This window comes from Acyrthosiphon pisum, chromosome A2 (genome assembly GCF_005508785.2).
Source record: "Acyrthosiphon pisum isolate AL4f chromosome A2, pea_aphid_22Mar2018_4r6ur, whole genome shotgun sequence".
Taxonomy (NCBI): domain Eukaryota; kingdom Metazoa; phylum Arthropoda; class Insecta; order Hemiptera; family Aphididae; genus Acyrthosiphon; species Acyrthosiphon pisum.
The window spans coordinates 5,950,164-5,974,175 of record NC_042495.1 but is presented as its reverse complement, the minus strand read 5'-3'; the positions used below and the strand labels follow the sequence as shown (position 1 = coordinate 5,974,175).

General features: G+C 28.4%; 1 protein-coding gene and 1 long non-coding RNA gene across 3 annotated transcripts in view; one reads left to right on the top strand and one right to left on the bottom strand.

Moving 5' to 3' along the window:
• The window catches only part of LOC115034312 (eye-specific diacylglycerol kinase-like), a 148,872-nt gene that overhangs the window by 54,559 nt on the left and 70,301 nt on the right, over nucleotides 1-24,012 (bottom strand). The window lies entirely within an intron of this gene.
• LOC115034314 lies at nucleotides 3,527-11,023 on the top strand. Its single transcript, XR_003839677.1, has 2 exons — nucleotides 3,527-6,978; nucleotides 7,772-11,023. It is a non-coding gene; the product is annotated as an uncharacterized LOC115034314 (long non-coding RNA).

Below are 24,012 nucleotides of genomic sequence, written 5' to 3'. Positions count from 1 at the left end.
GAATGAAAAAAAAAACAAAAATAATGATCTAAGTACAAAAAAAAATATTCAAAAAATTAAGGATGCCTATCACTAATAATTAATTTTTAAAAAAAGTGGGTAAAAATAATGATTTTATGGTGAAAAACAAAGAAATCGAAAAACTGATTTTCCCAACAATTCAATTATTGGAGATACTGCTTGTTCCACTAGGAGGGCAGTATTCTCCTGCAGTATATTTGAATATAAATTGGAAGGTGTTTTAAAAAATGAAAAGAAAAAATAAATGTTTTTATTATAAGCGTGTGATGAAAAGATTATTTACCACTATAATACTTAAGTACTGCAGTATATACGCCAAATACATAATATTATACGAAGTATACGAACTACGTTCGTTTTAATGTCTCAATTTCGGAAATTATTTATTGTGACAACGTTGCCGTGCGTCATGAACTTTTACATCTAGTTTGCTGTTGTTTTAATATTTAAGCATAATTGTTATTATTTTCCACACATCGATCAAGTGTGCGTTACCACTTACCAGCCGCTAAATAATATTATTTCCACGTACACGTAACAAGTGCGTTAATTTTTGAGTTGTTTACCACCTCGTCAATAATATTGATAATATAAATATTTTAAAGGTTCATAGTCATCTATAATCGACCGTTGCTGTATATATAAACCCCCTAAACGGCAACAAATACTCATGAACAGGGCTCGAACTTTGTTGCGTTTGCATATTTTTTTCCAGCTTAGTAGATTTATTGCTAGGTAAGTCATACATTATTCTCATGACTCGACGGTTTCAAAAATTTTTAGAGTGCACAATGTTATGCATATTTAAGGATTGTTTAAAATAGAGGTATAATACGCATACATTTCACCGGAAACGACAAGATATAATCACGGGCAATGGAACTTACCGTTTATGAGTGAGTGTAGGTACATATGTAATATAATATTGGTAATATTATTATTGTTTCCGGAACTCTGTATCTGCCGTTTATCATTAGGCCTTTACGAGGTGCCTTTACAGGTGCGGAAAACCATTTTTTTTTATATATTCAAACGTCAACATTTGGCTTTGGTGCGTGGTGTATTTTTAAAATACAATTTCACCGACGATCGAATAGACATAAAAGAAATCCCGAAATTTGAACCTATACAATATACTAGGTAGGTACTGTTTACACTGTAATAGACGTAAAAAGTAGAAAAAAAACTGATTGAAATAAATTTTTTTCTTTTTATACGAATAGCGATAAAAAAAATAATAATATAATATACCCGTGCTATTAAAATCGGACCTATACGTGCCACGGGTCCGCCTCCGCTGACCTAAACATAATATCGTGTTCATTGTTCAAATACAGCGATACAGTAAGTTATAGATAAGGTATAGTTATAAATCATATAATATTATTATGCGGTCACTTTTATCCAACTGCGAGAACGGTCGCACGCGTGTCATTGCGCATAACCACTCTGGAGGGGGTGAGTGGGAGAGAGTGCTTTACGGTGACGGTTTTCTCTAAAGTCTAAAGTCCGACTTTTAAACGCGTCGTCACACTCAAACACGGAGGTCACGACTTACGATTGTAGAAATATTATTGTGTTTTTGACACAGACATAACGTGAATTTTACTGCGGATACCTATATATATATATATTGATTCGACACCGAAACCGTTGTCGAAAACTACGGTGTACGAACTACAAATAATAGAGGTTATATACAACTATATTGTAACGGAGAATAAAATGTCTCATATTTTTCGTGGTACACCAAAATAAAATTATAAAAACAAAAGTTGACGATGTACTTATATATTAAAATGTGAGTTACGTGCTATAATTCCATAAAAATATATATCTATACACAATCACTGAGTGATGAGTCTTATGTTTTGCATTATATTTCCGGTAGGTAAATATTATGTCATTCGTCGTCCAAGCAATACACGGACAAAAACTGAGGAGTTATGTTACAAAAAAATAAATACTTTATTGTACTTACGTCATGTAGATTTCATATAAAATCATAATTTATGCATTATTGTATTTTATGCGTTTTTATTATTTTACTGCTTTAGTCATTAAGACGTAATATTTATTTGAAAAACAATAAAACATATTATAATATATGGCCATCATATGAAAATATAAAATATACATAATATATATATTGCTGTAGAATACTGTAACAATAACTTCTTCAAATTATTATTTTTTATCAACTGCCAACGAACAGCAGTCTTTCGTTGACTTTTGTTTTCATGAACGAACATTAGAAAATAAATAGAACAATTGATCATGGGGTTCACCGACTGTTATTTGTGTTTGACTCGCAGTATATAATATTGTTTTCGATTTTTACTTTTTGTTTCAGATCCATCATTTACGTCACCATATTTTTTTTTTTACCAAAACCATATTTTTTTCTCCATTACGAATACGCGTACAGTGTACACTCCACATCATACCGATATAATGTTTGGGTATATAAGACACAGTACCCACAATTTATCATGGTGTGTGTTTGTCTACGTGACACGTATATTTATTCAATTCTTTCCATATTTTTATTTTTAATCTACAAACGTATTGTATAATAATACTGATAGATAAAACCAGGAGTCGTATAAAATTGGAGAGGTATATTAAAATCAGTTGTCTCATTTCTCCTACAATAATAATAATATAGTGTATTGTGTATGAATTATATTTTGTTCTTTGTCGTGCACTTACAGAGCCGTACTTAGGAATATATAACTGTGGGTAAGTAATATTTTCCTTACATTAAAAACTTCTATTCAATAGTATTACACTTTTATAAAATAAAAACATATCGTATTACAATTTACTATCAAAATACTTGGGTATATATTTTTATAATATATAATGCTTACATTAAAATATTAACTTTTCAAAAAAACGTGGGTATTGTATATTTTAAAATGTTTACGTATTAATATAAAATGTTTGCAGGTTGACAATAGGGAGGGGGTTAAGTGCCTAGACCCTAGTGAACTCCACATTCCCCTATGGTTAATACACATCCGGTAGCAGGTACCTGGTAGGTTATGTGTGTCTGTTCAGTAAAATTTAAATTCAGATTAGGTACGTGTGAATAGTATAATAATGGTTATTCCGTTTTTTACAGTTGACACGCAATCGGATTTTTACACACACAATAACCATAAAAAAATGTTATATTGTACAGATATTATATTATAGCGTGCTTTGGAAATATGGTTGGGCTGTGTGTAAATAAAAAAAAATCAGCACACTACCTGTATAATATGGTTTTGAAGAATAGGATTATTAGATCAAAATATTACGTTTTATACATTTAAACGTATAGATTAAACCTGTACTGCAATAAATAATTGAATTTGTTGCTTAGCCAGTTGTTGTAATTTAATTTACTAATTATTATTTGTATGTGGAATTGGAAAACTATATGAAAAAAAAAACAGTTTTACAAAAAAAACAAAAATAATTAATGGGATTAATAAATTGTGATATTTACGATAGGCACTGTAAATTGTAATATAAAGTAATATAAATTGAAATTCAATATTTTAGATTTACTATAACGTTTTACTATAATATTTACTAATTTAAATTTTTAAGCTCGTTCTTTAAAGTTACACTTCTGATACAAATAGTACATCAAGGATCGGGGGGTTGAAGGGGAAATCCCCACCTTATTAAAAACAATCTCTCAAATAAAATATTTACCTTGAATTCTTACACCATCACCGTGATTATGATAATCACCATCACCATGCTTTGTAATAAAAACGAATGATACTCAAATTTCCTTTTTTACTGCTTCCATCATAGTATACCATTAGGCAATTCATTCAATTAAAAAAAATAATAATGATAGAACAGCGATATTTATAAACATCACTCATTACTTTCGTCGGAACAGTAGAATCCAACTGTCTTTGTACTTTGTGTGAATAATTAAGCAACAGCTAGGTATAGTATATAAACGATGTCTACAATAAAATAGCAAACGTTGTATCATTTATTTTGAAGTACAGTTTATTTTCTGGGTTGAAATGTCAATGTAAAGCATAAAATACCATTCATCATGGTGGCCCAACCAGTATATAATATTATAAAAGTCATAAAAACGTACACCGATGTTTAAGTAACATCGACGACGAATACCAAAACCAGATATAGAAATTTTAAATATATCTACTCAAGTTATATGTAACTCAGGTGCGTAAGACAGTGTTGTATTGTGTTATTATGCACTCGAAAGCAGATATAAATCATCACTGCAATCAGAAAGCAATTTCCTGCAGTTTAGCATCAGCACGCAGTAATGTCACCGTAATTCAAATTCAAGTAAGTAGGTACATTGATAACAAATCGTGTGAAAAACGATTATCTGATTTTTTTCTTGTAGTACGAATATGGTACAATTTCTTACTACTTCTACTAACTTTGGGTAACTAGGTAGGTTTCCAAACATGAAAAAAAATAACAACAAAACATGTATATAACTTTATAATAATATAGAATTCCAATTATTATTCATTTCAGTGTACACCAAATATAACCAGTTTGTTTCAATAATCATCACATCATGACAGATTTAATTTTTATAAACGTGAATAAAAATTCCGAGCTTTTAATTCCATACAAATCTTGTATAATTCGTCAGAGATAAATCTATTTAATTTAATAATTTAATACAATAATACAATAAAAGTTTTTTTTCCGTACCACGTGTTATGAAATTAAGGTTTAAATCATAATAAAATACATTATTGAGTTAAATATAATAAAATGGGACTGTTAATATCAACACTATTATATAAGTCATGTGGTAAGTAAAAATAAAGATATAACGTCATTATCTCCAAAAGCTAAATAATGATGATGCTATTTTATGCAACACGCTATAATATAATATTATAACTATAGCGACGTAAAATATAATATTACATACAATTCACTCGGAAAATTCATTATTATATTATTATATTAATGTGCATACACGGCTACTGTGACACAACGATGATAAATTAATAAGTAATAACCATTCACAGAATCATAAAAATTAAATCACTAATACTACCTATTATACTTTAATATTAAAATTCATAACAATATAATATAATAGTATAGGTATATCAAATGATACATTGGATTTTACCTTAAATAGAAACATCTGCAGTGGTTATAATATAATATGTGCCACTATATTGTAGTCGGATTTGAGATGTATACATTTATTACCATATGTGAATACTGTTTGGAAAAATAAGAACGGTACCTATGTTGGAACGAGTTTATTTTTAGAACGAAGAAAAATGTACTCGAATGAAGGCCGTACCCGAGCAGCCCTCATTGTTCTGGTGTCTGCGAGATATACCCATCGCGGAGTGATAGCCATGCCCACTTTCAAAGTTGACTATAATATTACGGAATGGGTTGAAACGGGACTAAAAGTAAAATCCAACTCAAGTACTCAACAACAATAGGATTTCGGATATTGCGAACAAACAAGTTTGATTTAAACCCTTTATTTTTATTGGTGTATTCAATTATATATTTATACACCCAACATAAATAACTAATGGGGATAAACGAGAACGTACAAAATATGTTGTTCAACAGCAGTGCTGCTAGATACTTTATGGACTCGGATAGTTTTTTACGTCGCAAGGTCGTTTATTTTTGGACCAGACTTTGACATGGTAATTTTCAATAACATGACGTTATCTCTGAAAAACGATATGTTACGAATTACGATTGCCCTCCTGCTATCGCATTCGCAGGGCACTTATAATAATAATATAGCATGCGGTGAAAATACAACGTGCGAAATTCCTATTCTACGTTGTTGGTTTTTCGTAACGTTTATCCGATTTGACAGGGATTTAAAATTATACGGAACTTTGGTATATTATAATATCCTAATATAGGTGTACTGTACAGATGGCTATGGTAGGTACATATACATATGAATGAAACCTCCACTAACGGATACCTCCAAATAGCGGACGTGGTTTTGGGAACAAACTGAGTACAAACTGAATCCTCTGAATAGCGGATAACATTTCAGTGACCGAGAGTGACCGGTGTTTAGCGGTTTCATTGTATCAAATACACGCGTAGATTTATCATCTCTGTGGACATTATATACCACTGAACAATGTATTTACATGGAATGCGTATCATGTATAATTAGGTATATATCATATTATATTATGAACTAACAATGGCCTATACGCGAGCCACCGTAAATACATTCCGATTTGATATTCAATATTAATTATGATAACAAATTTCGTAGATAACACAACATTTCATCATGTTTCCCTTGACTCGGAATGCATAATATGGTGACTTCCTATCAGGATCATATTTTGATGAATACACGCATTCCATATAATATGTATTTTGTTCAGTGCATTATGCAAATTACGTGCGTATACAGAGTGGTTGTTGTCGTCGGAGTTGCGATCGTGACTATTTTCGCATCACAAATCGGTCGGCGAAAAACACAGAGCGAACCTTATTGTTGTTATTATTGTTTTTTAACGACGCGCTCTCCTCTGTATTATGGCGCACGCGGCAATCGTCATCCAAACCTATACTATTTCATACACAAACATAATATTATAGTCATAGTTCTATTCAACATTGTCGGTTTTTCGTAGAGTTTATCAATTTTTTTTTTATTATTTATTAACCCTTGGCAACATAGGCTATATGATCATATTGGTTGTAAAATAAATGTTGAATTTACTTATTTCACAATATTACAATTTTGTTGTACTTAAATAAATGGTTTATTTTTCGATTGGTTTTTACAGATTTTCAATAGTAGTTAGGCGGCACTGCTGTAGTGATGGAATTGTAGACGTTTGAGGGTGACTGAGGATGATTGTGTAGCATATTTCTGGTATTCATTCGGGAATATTGGAGTATGTTCTGGTGTGGAGATACGTTCGGTATGCGGTAAGTATTACCTATTTGGTGGTGACTTGGATGACTGATTTACAATTATACGTCACGCGGGTGTATTACAATATTTTATATCATAATAGGTTGTATTATAATATTGTATACATTTCACGGCAACTATCTATACACGACCTATAATCAAATGCGGCTTTATTGTTTCTGTGGACATTATACTGCAGGTATAATCGTATAAGGGTTGTCATCGTCGCAGGGTTGCGGCCGTGGACTATTTGCGCATCGCATTTCGGCCTTTCAAAAACACCGAACGAACCTTATTATTGTTATATTATAATAATTATTTTTTTTATAACAACGTGCGCTCATTGTATTAAATACGCCGTCAATCGTCGCCCAAACCCATACAATTTACCGCATCTACGACGCGCACGACAATGGAACCCGCGGTAATATAGTCATAATAAATTCAAACCGAAACAATCAACGTTTGGTTTACTCGAGTTTTGTGTATCGTAAAGAATATTTCCCCTGTTCTTTCGTACGCCGCCCCAGCGCAGTTCAGTTTCGTATTAAGCGCCTAACAATATAATAATTTATACGTTCGGACGAAATTTCGTGCGTAACGCCGGCTCGTAATATTTTATACTTTTATTTTTACCGTATACATAATAATATACTATTATGTGGAATGCCGAGCAGACGTTACAATTGTTTATAAATTAAATAACAAAAAATTGAATTAGATGACCGTAAAATGTAATGGTGTAATACAATATTATTATTACCGTTTATATTATAACAATATACATAAAGTCATTTTTTTTCGTAGGAGTGATGCTGCAGGATGAAACATGTGGAGCAGCTGCTAATCGTTCGATTGAGTAAATAATCTGACTAAAGTCGAATTATCATTAGAATTTTAAAAATTATAATAAATAAACGATGAACAATGTATATTATTGATACTGATGAAACTGTAATACCTACCTAGGTTATAGCTGTATTTTGTCAGAAAATAAAGAATGCATAAAATGTCCACGATGATTATTGAAATGTTTTCTGTTGCTATTGTTAAATAGCAGTTCTCTGTTCTTTTAAATAATTTTGATGAAGATGAGCCGGCGAAGACGGCAGAAACAGCCAATGAACAAAATGAAAATAAAATGCAATAGATATGATGATTAATTATTAGTCGAGGCTGTAAACAAATATTTCCATACATTATAAAATGTATATTGTTATTGTTTTGATTTTATCTTTTTTTTTTTAAATCGACCTAACTTCAATGTAAAGTATTTTTTTTATGATTTTTAAAATAAATAATTCATGAAATACTGCTTGTAGACTTAGTTTGTACACACGAATTTAAAAAATCAGCTCAATATTGATCTATCGAAAAAATTTATAAGGTATTGTGTTAAAATTATATTCAGTTTACTTATTGTTTAAAAATCAATAATAAATATTGAACAGTTGTATATTATTTTAAATAATAATTGAAAACATTTCTATACACTGCATTTTAGATTTACATTTAAAGTATGTAGTGCATAATTTTGAAAAATGAATTTCTTTGTGATTTTAAATAATTAAATATATTAACTACAGCCTATAAGTATGAACTGAACGCATTTTATGCGTTGGTAAAATAAAATAAGTTGATTTTTGCGAAGCTGTGGTTAAAATAAATTTATAGTTTTTAGGTTTTACTAAGGTCACTATACAGAGATGTTGGTTTGAACCATTTGACTGGATGTGTAAATACGGGCATCGTTCAATATTGCGCCTAAAACAAAGTTTTTGTTTAGGGTCAGTGTACCAATTTTGCTCCTTATATTTTACGGTTAGTATACCAATTGCGCTTATATTCAAATTTCTTTACTTTCAGATATGAAAATCATGTTGTTCAATTTAATTCCATCAACATCAACATAAACAATCAAACGAGTTTTGTTTAATTTCTTAACATAATAATATTATGTTTTTTTATTCATATGATAATACCATTGATTATAAATACTAGTATTTATAATCAATGACAATACTTATCAAGTACACTCTAGACACATTATTTTAAGTCCAAAGCCTATCAATATTTTAAAATGATATTTTACATTTTTATTGTTATTACACTCTTCCTAAATAAATATATTTTAATAATGCTTACAATCTCACATTATATTAAAATATTTCATTTTACAAATTAATATATTTCACCCGCATACATACTAACCAAGAATACTACTTAAAAGTTTTGAAACCACATGCATTTTTTAAAATATGTTTGTTAAAAATATGCATTGACAATGACAAGACATGTACAAAAAAAATAACAATCGGATATGTTTTAAATGTTATAAAGTTCCAAGTGTTTACAAAATACTAAAAATATGTAATTTTGCAAATAAAAAGAGTAAGCAATGTCTCGTTAATTTATAGAATACTATTAATAGGCATAATTGATCAAATTGTATTTATACGATAATTGCAATTTCAACATTTTTGATTAACATTCAAATGCCAGAAAATTTTACTTATCGATATATCCAATTTTTTTTAATAAATATTTAAAATACCTAGGTATAGGAAATCAGTTTCCAGGTACTAACAATCGATAAAATAGTATTATGTTTGTTATATTCCGAGTTCATCCACGAATTTATTGGTTTTATACAGTGATATATATTTTTTTACGTTAATAGTTTAGAGACTACAACTCGGGAATAAGAAGTTTTCCAAAAGTTTTAAGCAGCTTCGTATATATACATGGATTAGAAATCAAGTCTAGTTGTCACTTAAAACGGAATTTTCGATTTTCTCAATATCTTCACTATATAACCGTGCGAAAAATAACTTATAACGGTCGAACAATTTTTGAAGAGATCTTTGCAACAACGATTTTGTCACAGACCTCTGTGCTAGGAATAGTTTTTTTTTCATTATTTATAGTTATAGTAATATTAAACCACTGTCTTCCTTTAATATGAGCACGGAAAAGTTTACAATCCATACTTAATCTCTGTTTATTGAGTAGCTTTTTAATATTGTGTATCGTATAGTGGTTATAACATATACGTTCTATAAATAAAACTATTTACATTTTAGATTTTCTCTAATTTTATAAAAACGTTTCTTGCGACTTTTATTATATAGCAAGAAATAAAAACAAATATCGTTAGTTATTTTTTGCTTTTTAATTAGATGATTGCCATCGCTATGTCATTAATTACAACTTGTATAATAGTTGTATATTATAATATAATATAAATTATTGTAAAAGATATTTTTTGAAGTATTGAAGTATTGATATAGATACTATAAAATAAAAATACAAATACTTTGAGTAGTAACCTACCTAAAAAGTATTTGATCACTATTACTCAGCTAATTGTATTCAAGTAGGTACTTTACAAGACTGTTTAATTGCGTACATTTTAAATGTATTTTACATAATATTAAATATACATATTGTCTTGATTAGTTAGGTATGTAGTTTATAGAATAATGTCTTGTTTATATTTGCAATATTTGTAACTTATATAAAATTAAAACTAATTTATGATTGATTACCAATAGTTTTCATTATTACCGTTTTTGCAATTTGCCTAAAAGTTAAACTTTATTTTCTAGGTACTGGTACTCTTATCCAATATATCATCAAGTTTATTAAAAATAATGAACGCATAAAATATTGAATATGTCCACAAACAAAATGGAGGGTAAAATTAAATTATATTTTCTGGAAACATTGCCGGGGAAGGTAGATTTTGTTCCGATTTTTTTTCGTTGTTTTGTTTTAAGTCATCAATCTCTATATGTACCTAGACTTGTTCAGTAAATATGATGCTAAATAATATGATGAAAAAAAGGCCACGTGTGAAAAGGGTACGAATAACGTATTGGTTTTTAGGACAGTCAGTATTATAAATTCGATTAAAACTCGTTTAAAACAAAATTCTCATACGAACCCTTTTTAGCACGATTTTTTTTCCAGGACCATTATTACTACCAGAAAAGGGTAAATAATAATAACAAGTATACAACGGTGTGGACATCGAACATACGTGGGGGGGGGGGCATTTAAAAATATAACACTCACCGCAATTCTACGAAAGTAACCACCCAACATAATAGTCCTGAAACGAACAGGTGATTGTACAATCGAGAATTTCATAATGAGATTACGTTTTTATTGTTATTGCTGCTCGATTAGAAACGAACATTGAAATTTAAAAGCTGCGTGTTCGCGTTTCCATATCAAACACAAAATGAACGTAATAAATTATTTACGTCATATTAAGGTTGCATCTGAACCCTTATTGTTTTTTTATTTTTATTTTATAATAATCAATACATATTATTATTACAACAATCTACAATTCATTAAAACAATGGGGGGTGTAGAGCTCAAGTAGTATCAGTTACGCCACTCTCGCTGTAGGTATCCATTCTAAACGTAATATTATATTGATTTATTTTATATAATAATATAGTTTTCGAAATAAGCTCAACAACTAGGACGACGTACGTGTTTTAGAACGGATAATAATAATTATGCTAGCGTTGTATCTGGATAATGGACAATAGTGTAACATGCATGATAATATTATATACCTATAATATATTATATGGCTATATTATATTATAATGTGTGTAATTCGAAAACACCGGACTTAGTCGCGGGTACTATTATATTGTTCCTGGTGATTTAACTACACAATATTCGAACCAGAACTGTAACGATTGTTATTTTACAATATTTTTGAAAAATAGATATAATACCTATTTAGGTAATGCACGAAAAAATATACAATTTTTCAAGAACAACACTTTTGTCATTTTAAATCATTTTAGTATGCATTTATTACTTATTGCATATTTTATAATCTTTATATTTTATTTAATATTGGCAGAAATTATTTGACAGTATATTGCATTGTATTTTAATAATGATACTCTACTTGTTTCGAATAATATTGATAGCAAATGACAAGACTAGAATAAAAATAAAGTCATCAAATATTTACAGTAAGCATTTGATAATGGTGACACACCACTATTGTTTTGTGATAAGTCTGAAGTCATTATATTACGGACAGTCAATAAATCTAATAACAGGCGTCGGTATCAAATACACTCGAATAGTTCAATGGTCAAGAAAAAAATATTGAGCACTCGTAACTTTAGCTATATAATAACACAACTCATAAACCAAAATTAATTATTATCACCACCTGCACTTATTGTTATTATTAGTATTTCATCCCAACAAGTTCAATCGTTATTGGTCTTAAATGAATAACCTATATATTATTATATTTATCAGTGCGAGATGGAAGACGGGATAAAAAATTTGAGTTAAAAGAAAAAGTATAGGAATTTATAAGTTTAGACATTTCATAATTTATATCATGACTGTATACATTTTACACAATCGAACTTTACAAGATACCGTAGATATACATTTGGCTTGTGTACCTAATACTTATTATTGTTGTAACTATATTATCAGCCATCACCAATCGGATGATTAAAAATATTTTTAAAGTCCATATTAAGGAAGTTATAAAAGTGCCAAACTTGAACAACGTAATAATTATTTACGATTTTTTTTTATTATTTTAGAAGATAAATCATATGTTGGTATATAATAAAGCCATACAATGTAGTTAGAATAAAGTGATGTATGTAAAGTTTAAACGATTATCATAATTATTTTATTACAAGGGTTATATAGGGTGCCAAAATTAAAATGCAAAGTTACATCAAAATTATACGAAAAGCAAAGTCATATGCGTATTGCAATGTGGACATAATAATATTATAATATTACGATATTAGATATCCGTTAGGAAAGATTTTTATTAATTTTGGTCTAAGGATCATATTATTCGGTAGCTGGTTTGAAGAGTTTGGTTTTTTACTCTAACATTATCTAATATTTTAATAAGTACCTAATTTACTGTACATTGGAATATGGTTGTTAATAATTATATCTTTAAGTTTACTCGGGTTATGATAAATGATGAACTATATAACAGCCTCAGTCGTGTGTAATATTTTGGACATAGTCGAAAAGACAGGATCGAATGTGTATAAAATATAATATTATATCTATGACGTAGCTATTCAACTTTTAAAATATTTTATTTCTTTAGTTATTAGTATAATAAGGACAATGATTACAGCATGTAAGTTGAATTTATGATGGTTAATTGTATTATATAGTGTGGACAACTATATATTATTTAGCGTGTAATACATAATTAGGGTGTAACGGATGTTACAGTATAATATTATATTATAATGCCTTGAATAATTTGGTAAAGATGAACTAACCAAACTTGGTAAATATTTTATATGGTAAGTACAACAAGTAAGTTAGTTTAAATTTTAAATTTTTTCCCAGATTAAAATGAAATAAAAAAAACATTAATGACGTCAAACATCGGTTTGTATAAAATATAAATGCGTATTTATAACCATTGGTCTTTTAAAATCAACTTTTGAAACTTTCAAAAGTTAGATTGATTGGAAAAGTTATTTTCAAAAAGAATCCATTAAGTATTAGTTGTTTGTGTTATTTTTCCGCATGGAAGAGATAATTTTCTTTTCACAAACTCAACTGACTGCCGGATAAATTGAGAAATTTAAGTTGTACTGACAAAAAAATGTATAAACCAGATTAAAGTATAGAAATGACATACCTATCTTGTATTATTTGTAAGTTGTTATGGGATACTAATACGCGTGCATGATAGCTGTGACTTGAAATATAAAAACGTAATTTTGCATACCGAGTAGACTGATTTTAAGAATATGTTTAGTTACAATACGTCTTTACATAGATAAATTGGATTTTTTTTTGCAGATAAAATATCTAAACTTTAGGAATATTATTTAAATGCTGCTTCCTTTGCATAGGAATACTGTATGTTTAATACACATAATATTTCAGGGTTAAAAAATCACAATGTCTGAGTTTTATTTTGTTATTATAGTGATAATATAGCTAGCTTATGCAAACCTGTAGTATATAATAATTTACATTTAATAATATAAAAAAAAAACGGCAACAGATGATGTTATCAGCCGTTTTTTATGAAAATTATAATTTCAATAAATGTTTATTATTAAACCAACAGTCTATTACTTATTTGTAAGCCTTGAAGTATTAAGGCAACCAAGAAAATGTTCAATAATATATTATCACCTATGTATCATCTGATTGTTCACGGTTATGTTAACTTTAATGTTTAACCACATACAAATAGTTGATTATTGTTCCAATAACCGATATTACGTGGTGTTTTGACACTTTAAATATTTTTCTTCGGTATACTGCAGCTATAAAGTTCGAAATATCAAGGTTATTGCCACAGCTACAGCAAGGGCGTATAAAGATAGAAAAACAAAAAAAAACACCGGGATAAAACATAATATATTGAAAATATTGATTTCTTTTTCGTACACAAATATATGGTTTTACGAGGGTATCTACATTGAGTTATGTATAGGTATACATATGTATGGAGATAACGTTCAAAAACACATAAATCGTCGGAGAACATCGGAGCGAGCGCCGTCTTCTTACGTTGAAAATAATCACCCAGACATTTGTCCGATCAAATATTCATCAGTATAGGATAAAATCGGGTGGATTATATTATTATTGTAAAAGGCTGCAAGTGGGTATATAGGTTGTTCGCAGGTATAAGCGGCCTTTGCGGCCTGCAGTAAATACCGTTTGGGTTTACCCGATATCGTACTCATTTTATATTTAGGGCGGATGTGTCGGAGTTGCGTGTGCGGACATCCATCTCTCCGGTCTTGCTTTTTTCCCGCGGGTGTGTACAACAGTATATAAATATATTATAGGTATATATTTCTCGGTACGGAAGCAATTTTCGACAGATTGATTATATTAAAATAATATATTACACGTTGTATGTTAAAGGATTGGAATACATTCATTAAACAGGAAATTGTATAATAATTGATTTGAACATAAAACATTTTCCACTTAATAATTTTTTATTCGTTTGATATGAAATTTATGTTTCTCACCAAGTGCATTAAAACCAACACTGGTTGAATGAAATAAGAAACACTACATATTATGTTTATATTATACATGACAGCTATATATATATATATTATATTTAGTTAAAATTACAAAGAGACGAAATTTAAAATGTTTTAAAAAAATTATAATTTAAAAACCTACCGTGGTTAATATTTTCAATTTCTTAGATGATACTTTAAAGCTTAATGTTAATAACCTAATGTAATATTACGTTATACTGCATATAATATTCACATAATAAATACTAGTCGAACCGAGTAGAGAAATTAGAATTCACACGTGCCCAATAACCATGTTACGATTTATATAGATATACGAAACATCTATAAAAGTCGAATGATACTACTATTTGCAATCGAATCCGTTGTGAACTTGGACGAATAAAAATACCCACTTAAAATATTATTGACTTTGAAAAACTGTGTATGCTATGGATTTGTATAACTGCTACTATAGTGTGGATCTCGTATGATAAATTATAGCTTTATAAATTATAATTAATTAATTATTTTTTTAGTGAAAGAGTAAAAGAGTTTAAATACATATCACGCATAATACGATGAACGGATTAGACACGACGATAGACGCGTCATAACTAATACAAAATAAAAGGTATAACAAAGATTTAAAAATGTTGTCGAAATCGTAAAATAATATAATGAAAAATATGGATAAAGATCGGTTAGAATATGGTTTCTTTGAATAATACAATCGCTAATAATATGATATATTTTTTTTATCAAACAAAGTCACGCTGCCTCTATAGTATATTATAATAATAATTGTATAATAAAGTGTTCATACATAGATAATATTTTTAAGTATTTGTAAGATTTTAGATGAATACAAATTTACATTACAAAGAAAGAGTGATGACCTTGGATTTCATAGCGACGGTTAGAGACGGTTGGCGTCGTGTTGATACAATATAAGCTTAATCGTATAGACTATAGACAATGAAAGCCATTTTAAAATCCAGAATCCTAAAGACTATATTATTATGGTCCAATATCAGTATAATATATTTAGGGAAAAATAGAACCTTAAGTTTTATTACGTCGTTATATTATCGGCATTCAATGCAAAATAAGTAAAATATACATTTACAGGTATGCCTAATTGACATTGTACATCGTAACGGAAAATACATTATACCAATCAGTTATAGTAAATATATAAATCTTGCGATTGAGTCGATTATATTTATTTATTTCTGAAAAATTGAAACTTAAACGTAAATAATATATATTATTCGTGTATTGTTCAATAATGCGTTTACGCTGTAATATTATTATGATCATCATACCTATATTATCTCAATATTCTATCGCGAAAGTTATTAAAACTTATAATCAATAATAACTTTGCGATTAACATTTTAAAACAAAAGCACTGAAAAATTAAAAGCTTCATCCTGTTTTTCCAAATTAAAAAATGAACAGATAATACAAAGGTATGTATAATATTACTTAAATATTTTTATGAATTTGTGTCTAAAATAATTGAAAATCTGAATTGTTTCATTCAAAACAAAATATATTGTATAATACTTATGATGTATACATGATATCACGAGTATCGTTCAATCAAAACAGCAAGTACAGAATTAATACATATTTTATGTACCTAAAGACTTTTTATTGAGAAAAATATATTTCAATTTAAAAAATGGTTCATGGATTTGGCAAAATAGTTTTTGAACAAATAATCTCCACTGGTTCCTAATAATACCTATTGTATGATATGTCTACATTGACCTTTTTCGAAATTGAATAATTCCAAAATCTCAAGGGTAAACCGTCTATTATTGCTACACGGATGACGCGGATCGGAGTTGATGGAAATACGTGAATAAATAATATATTATAGACTTACTACGAATATAAACCACGAATCACACATGTATAGTTAACCTACATATGCCATAAAATGTATAGTGTTAGACACTTCCTTTCAAAAATGTTTATTATTTATGGTGTACATTAAGAGTCGCTTATTATTTTTTTTAAATACGTGAACTTCTACTACAATTTTAGTTACAGTAAAACACATTACGCATAGATTGTTAAAAAGTTGAAAATTAACCGTATTGAAAATATAATATATTATACTAAATAGGCAAAGCTCGTTTTCATTTGGACGGTGCTTAATAAACAATTGAATAATAATAATGTTACACATGTTCAGACCATTCATCCGGCGGGCGATTGAGTTCACTTTTAGCTGAATAGAAGATAAGTTGCCTCTTTAATATTTTAATATTTCACGTGCAAACATTTTAAATAAACGTATAGCAAAAAGGTTTTTATCGAGTTGTATCTGAAATACATTGCAGGCATATGGTTCAATGTTTGAAATAAGTACGTGTATTTGCTATATAATTTTTGCTTTTTCAATAGTGCCGGAGAGCACAAAACCACTTAACTATATTTTCTCGTTTTCAACGAATCTCAGATATTTAGACAGTTTTTTATTAAATACGTAATACTCAAAAGGATTTTATCGATTAATAATTGCTCTATATAGCTATTACAAACGAGTTAACTATAAAGTACATAATATTATCACAATTGCATACTTTTCCAGTATACATTTCAAATGGAAATCGTTTATATCTTATTTCCCATTAAATAACGTTTTATATAAATAAATATTAGAATACTCAACATATTTTTTTTTAGTTTAAAACCTGTCACATGTTGTATTGTACTCCAAAAACTCATCTCAATAAATAATAAATTAACTATTATATCATTACATCAAAAATAGCAACAATTTTTTTTTTTAATGTGCAGTATAGTGCTTCGGGCACTAAATATTAATTACATATTAAGTTGTTATAATTCGAATATACATATAATATCTGTCAATTACCTAAAATCCAAACTATAGGAAACCAAATTCAATAGAAATACGATATTACTGATTTAGAATAAACTTAATAATAAATATTTTATTTTGATAGCTACATTACCTTTGTTATTCCTATCACAGTGACGATTTACATTTTTTTCCGATTCTTTTCAACATCGTACTATTGTTTATAAACATGACGTATATTATATTGTATACGCTATACAGAAAAAGTATTATAACTATTCTTTCTCTATAAAAATACAATGTTATAAAAGAAAATTATAATGACAGTTTTGCCGCACAATAAATTATTAAACACACAGGTTTAAATACTAAACCACAAGGTTCCACCAGAAAACGTTTTAATATTTATTTTAAGAATGCCAATTCGTTAATAAATCCTGCCAAGGAAAATATTGATTAATTATGTATTTATAAATTAAATAATTTTTAAAATACAAATTTACGTTTGACGTTATATCTATATTTTTTGCATTTTGACTGGATAATTTCTAAGTTCTAACCAATAAGGACTTTCATAAACATAATTTCTAATCAGCACATCAATTTGTTGTAAATATTATAAGCACACTTACATAGCTTATAATGTTTATAGTTTCACCAGTCATCACTATACTTACATTAGTTCAATATACACTATAAAGGGAACAATATATAAGATATAAACAAATATTACGATAATATTAGGCAAATGTTAATATCTACAAGATTTTAAATAAATTATTTTTTTTATGAAGAATTATATTAAATTATAATACTTTAATTAATTGATGAAAATATTACTGAGTTCCATCAATGTTCCTTCTGCAATTGTTTGTCTATAAATGATAATTTTTATTCAACTATAATATAGTAGTTTAAAGTGATGTACCTAAACATAAATAAAAATATATTTATTGTAACTATTAAGAACAAAATCCTCTTTCTGTTTTCGTTTAAACTAGATTGAATCCATTTTTTTATTAATAAATTATAAGCGATAGGGATTGATATTATTATAGAACCACTCGACAACTCCCGTAACGTTTGATTTGATTTCGTATAAGCTTGCTCTGCTTTGTCAGAAAATAATATAACATTTTTATTTACCGTTTGCATTCGTCTTATCGGAATTTGACAGTAAATGTATTATTGTATTGTTAGTAAGTATAACATTAAACATATTGTTAATGTAAATAGGTTATGACTAAGAAAAATTATTAACATTAAGATAATTCTTAATTATTTTACACAAGTTCAAAATACAGTAATTTATAAAACTAACGAAAATTAAAATGTTCAACAAACAGCTGCCATCAATATTCGTATACTACTATAAACAACGAACCTCGTAAATTAAATTAAAATCAATGTTATAATTATTACATTTTTCTGAACGAAGTTTGTTTACTGGTCTTATATTGCAATGTTGAGATTAATTAGAAATGAGCTTAACATTATAAGTTATGGACTTTGGTATATAAATGTTTTTTTACCATTCCTACATTAAACAGTTTAATTAGTGACCGCTTGACCCATATACGCCCATAACAATAACATTAATCTATTGAGGATAACTTCAAAACACTTAACGTAGATTCTTAGTCAGAATAATTTTATAATATTGTATAATAATAAATATATTTCGATTCTTCCCTCAAAAACATTTGCTAGATTGAAAATCAATTTTGAAGTTTTAGATTAAATTCATGCAAATATGCAATCATTTTATTCGTAATTACAATACACAGCAGTTTTAGTGTGAATAACATGGTGTTTTTTATACGTTTAGGAACGTCGATAATAATAATATTATTTTCTACATGCATAATGGAGTTACAATGTTGAAAATTATTCACAGAAGGTAGTAACAATATTAACCACTCATCGTTATAATATATTAATGTTAATAGATACGCCAAAAAGGGATGTATACGCAGTCACTATTCTAAAATATATAATGGTTATTTGAGAGGGATATTTTCAACATTGAAACATAATATAATAATATACATATTTTATAATAACATGAAAAAATATCGGGCGATGAAAATTAATTTAACACAGCCCAGCACTTTTATGCCACACCGCAAATTAATTTAAATGTATAATATGAAATAATTAGTTTACTTGACACCGTTGTATTTTGTTCATTCATTTTTTTTTTTTTTTAATTCGATTGAAAATTAAGCAAAAAATTAAAACTGCTAATATAATATGATATCATCCTAAGTGTGTTTCAAACACTGTACATGACGTACATTGTTGTAGTTAATATTACCGATTGTTGGTGTATGATACGCGTTACAGACAACTTTTGACGTAATCTTAATACTCGTACATTATAAACCCAAAATGGTAAAACTTAAATATTATGATAATATGTTAACATCGACCCGCAGGTCGAACAAACTTTGATAGTGAACTAGAAGCCACGTCTACATAATATTAATATATAATAATATTATATTATGTGTATATGAACAACGAAGACGCGTAAGAAGGTAAGAATCGAAGTTCAGATGTTAATTTCAAAAAGTTTATTTTATGTTAAAATGTACACGACAGGTTATCAAAACGTGTCTTGTTTTTTTTGACGTCTAAAAAATGACTGATACATTATCAACACGTCATACCACCCTTCTATACGTCACTGCATTACCGTCTATACCGCGCACGTTGATCAAACAATCATTAACCGAGGATATCGGCAAAGTATATTATATTGTGTTTTGGGGTTAATTTGATTTCGATTTATCACTAGCAGAAGCTAGTACTGTTTGAAAATACGACGGTCAAACGAAAATGGGAGAACAATATTCTACGTGGTAGTTAATTGCACGAGTCACATATTATGACATGGGTACACCCTTTTCACGGAGAAAAGGCACCAGCTTTTTAAACGTAGGTATTATATTGGTATTACATAGTGACGCACGCCAATTGAAAACTATTCCGACAAAAGCTGCTGCTCGTGAAACCAAAAACAACCGACCGACATGCAATCATGGGAAACGCATATGATATTATAAAGGGAGTGCAGCAGGGTACTGAAAATATAGAGTTCGGATATGCGTACAACCGTGTTATCGAAGAACGAAAAAACAGTCTATGGCAGCGAATATGGGTACAAGGTACTGTGCAGATTAATTGCACTGAATGTTAATAAAATTACATCCCAGGTCAACGATCCACATTGACGTTGTACGTGGAGCGACCGGCTGTGGGATATTACATTAATTTATAGGATATCAATAAAGTAAAATTCCAGTTAAAACTGACTGCAGTCATAACCCAAAATTATAATGGACTATCGATCATGATATTATATAGATTTCATAAAGAGCAAACCACCGATGGAATTTGAAGAACGAGCAGCAAGGGACTATAGGTACATGATAATAATATATTAGGTAGATATAGGTATAATATTATTATAGAAATGAAAATGAATCGTTCCCGCACAATTTATTGTAATGTAGTCAGTTCCTGCAGATGGAAAATTATTATGTTTTTTTGTCAATGCATTGTAGATATTTGGCAGTTTATTTGCATAATATGTTATATATTGTAACTAGAGATGAATTTGATGAGAGTAGAGAGTAGGTGAGTACAATAAAATACGATGATGAGTTGTACCTCCAAATGGGTAAGTCACTTACCTACATACTATATAATTTTCTGTACTAAAATATGTATATATTTTATGGTTACGATGCTCTTTTGGTGCATGCGTCTAATGCTATCTATTATGAACATGTTTTCCTAAAGGTGAAACCACCAGGGTCGTGTTAGTTTTAAAACTTTGCTCGATAAAGTATTCAATAGCATCATGAGTTATATCGTGTATGCATATAATATAGCAACGCAGTGTGTACAAGGCTGCGGTTATACCGAAAAAGCTTTTATTTAGAGCTAGATATTTTAGTTGATATGAGACAAATTAATTTTGATTTTGGTAAACTTTTGTTTGACATATTTATGTTATCTCGGTTTTGAATTATTTCTCCTTACTATTAACAAGCACAGCGATATTGTCATGTTGATTTCCATTGGGAAACAGAGTACACAGACATATCTGAGAGTAAAAAATTGAAATAAATGTATATAAAACTCCAAGGTATTGTTACGAAAGTATCTGATATAAAATGTGTCACGGCGATTGTAAAATGAAAATAATTAATCAAACATTTTAAATATATTGGTAATGGAGTCGAATTGGTTTTACAATAAAATGTTATAAATAGTTTCTCTAACCGTTAAAAATAATTAGTTATCGAAAACTTTGAAACATTTTAATGAAAATTTCATTTAATGTCAGCAAGCGTGGTTAACCATCACCATTTCAAATCGTTGTTCAGTCTTTTGGGTTCCTCCTAAAAATGTTCACTTATATAATTCCTATTTACTGTGAATACATATTTTGTTTATATACATTGTTAAGCAATAGTTATCAGATTTTTCTTAAACTGAAATAAAGGTTTATCGTGATTTTCCATTTATATTAGTTTCCCTAGACATTTATTTTACGTGTTATCATAACGTGATAATAATAATATTGTATTAGTATTATTATCGGTTTATGATATAGAGGTTTTTTCGAGCGTAAGTTGTACGAGTTGTGTGATTACTTCGGGAAAGTCAGAGGTATGAGTAATATTGTAAATTTCACTCCCTTGAGGTGATTTCGTATTGATTTTATGCCTAGTGAGATGAAAGTATTTCATAGTCTAAAATCTGTATTAAAGGAAATACTTAAAACAATATATCTAGACCGGGCCACATGGTTGACTATGCCAAAAATGGCTGAATTAGTTTGTGCAGTGTCGATAGATGCACACAGCGTTTAGGGCAATATTCTCTCATGCAGGATAGTTATGGCTGTTCAGTTGGAAATTCTATATGTATTTGGTGAACTGTCAGACGATTTTAACGGAATATAAATTGATTCTTGGTATTAATTTATCCTTTCTTTAATAGCTGGGTAAATTTTCTTCTGTAGTAGTTTTTCTAGGGTTGGTAGTAAACTTTAAAAAAATAATAAAAAGTATGTGAAAAAAGGCAAGATGAAAGTATGAGAAATAATGATTTTCACATTTTATAAAATTGTACAAATGAAGAAAGGTACATAAGCAATATATTTTTTTTATTTTTGTACTTCGCATACGTTATTGACCAAAAAACATAAAAAAACAAAAGCACAACGGAGTAAAAGAAGGTCGCGTGTGTGATTTTTTGTTAAATAAATGGTTTGTGATTAAATTCTTAGTCATAAAATATTACGCACCTACCTACCTATATCATTTTTTTTTTTTTACAAAGACCAAGTACATATATGCGTGAGAAATTATTTCTATTCTCACAATAAATAACACAAAATATACAACTTGAGTGCACGCTTTCCAACAGTAAATTAAAAAATATTGATCAAGTTGTTTACTAGGTAATGAACATAACATATGAACTTTTGTTGGACGAAAATTCTTCATAATTATTTATAAATACAAATATAAATTAAACTGTATAGTAATTTATTGCTTTGACTTATGACACATTACAAATTATAATAATTGTAAGTTATTGTTTTTATGTACCTTTAAATTACGTTATTACATGTGTTAATTATAGGTACGACGTTAGAATACACCATAGTTCATAATAATAGTATAATATAATATGATATTGTCTTATAATGAATTATAACTAAAACTTTTACTAGATACTGTTTACTAGTAATACAAAATTATAATATAATTATGTCAGGCATGTGAATGCAACTGTATTGGGTATTTATAGGTCCTTATTATGCTATAGATACTTAATTTTGCCTTAGCTAATTGTATGACTTGAAGTTTGAACCCATTATACAATTAATTATATTAATTTCGTATACAATTATAATTTAATATAGTTGGTAGTTGTAATTATATTTGTTGATTTTTTAAAATGTAAAATATATTTGAGGAACAACCTGTGCAGTAAGGACCAATATAGTAGAATTTATAGCATTGTTTATTTATGATAGATATTTTATCATATTATTACTATTTTTTCTTCTAAAAGTTATAATCATTCTGTAAGTGTTTTAATGTTAAGTTATTTGATTTAAAAATGTAGAGTGAGATTAT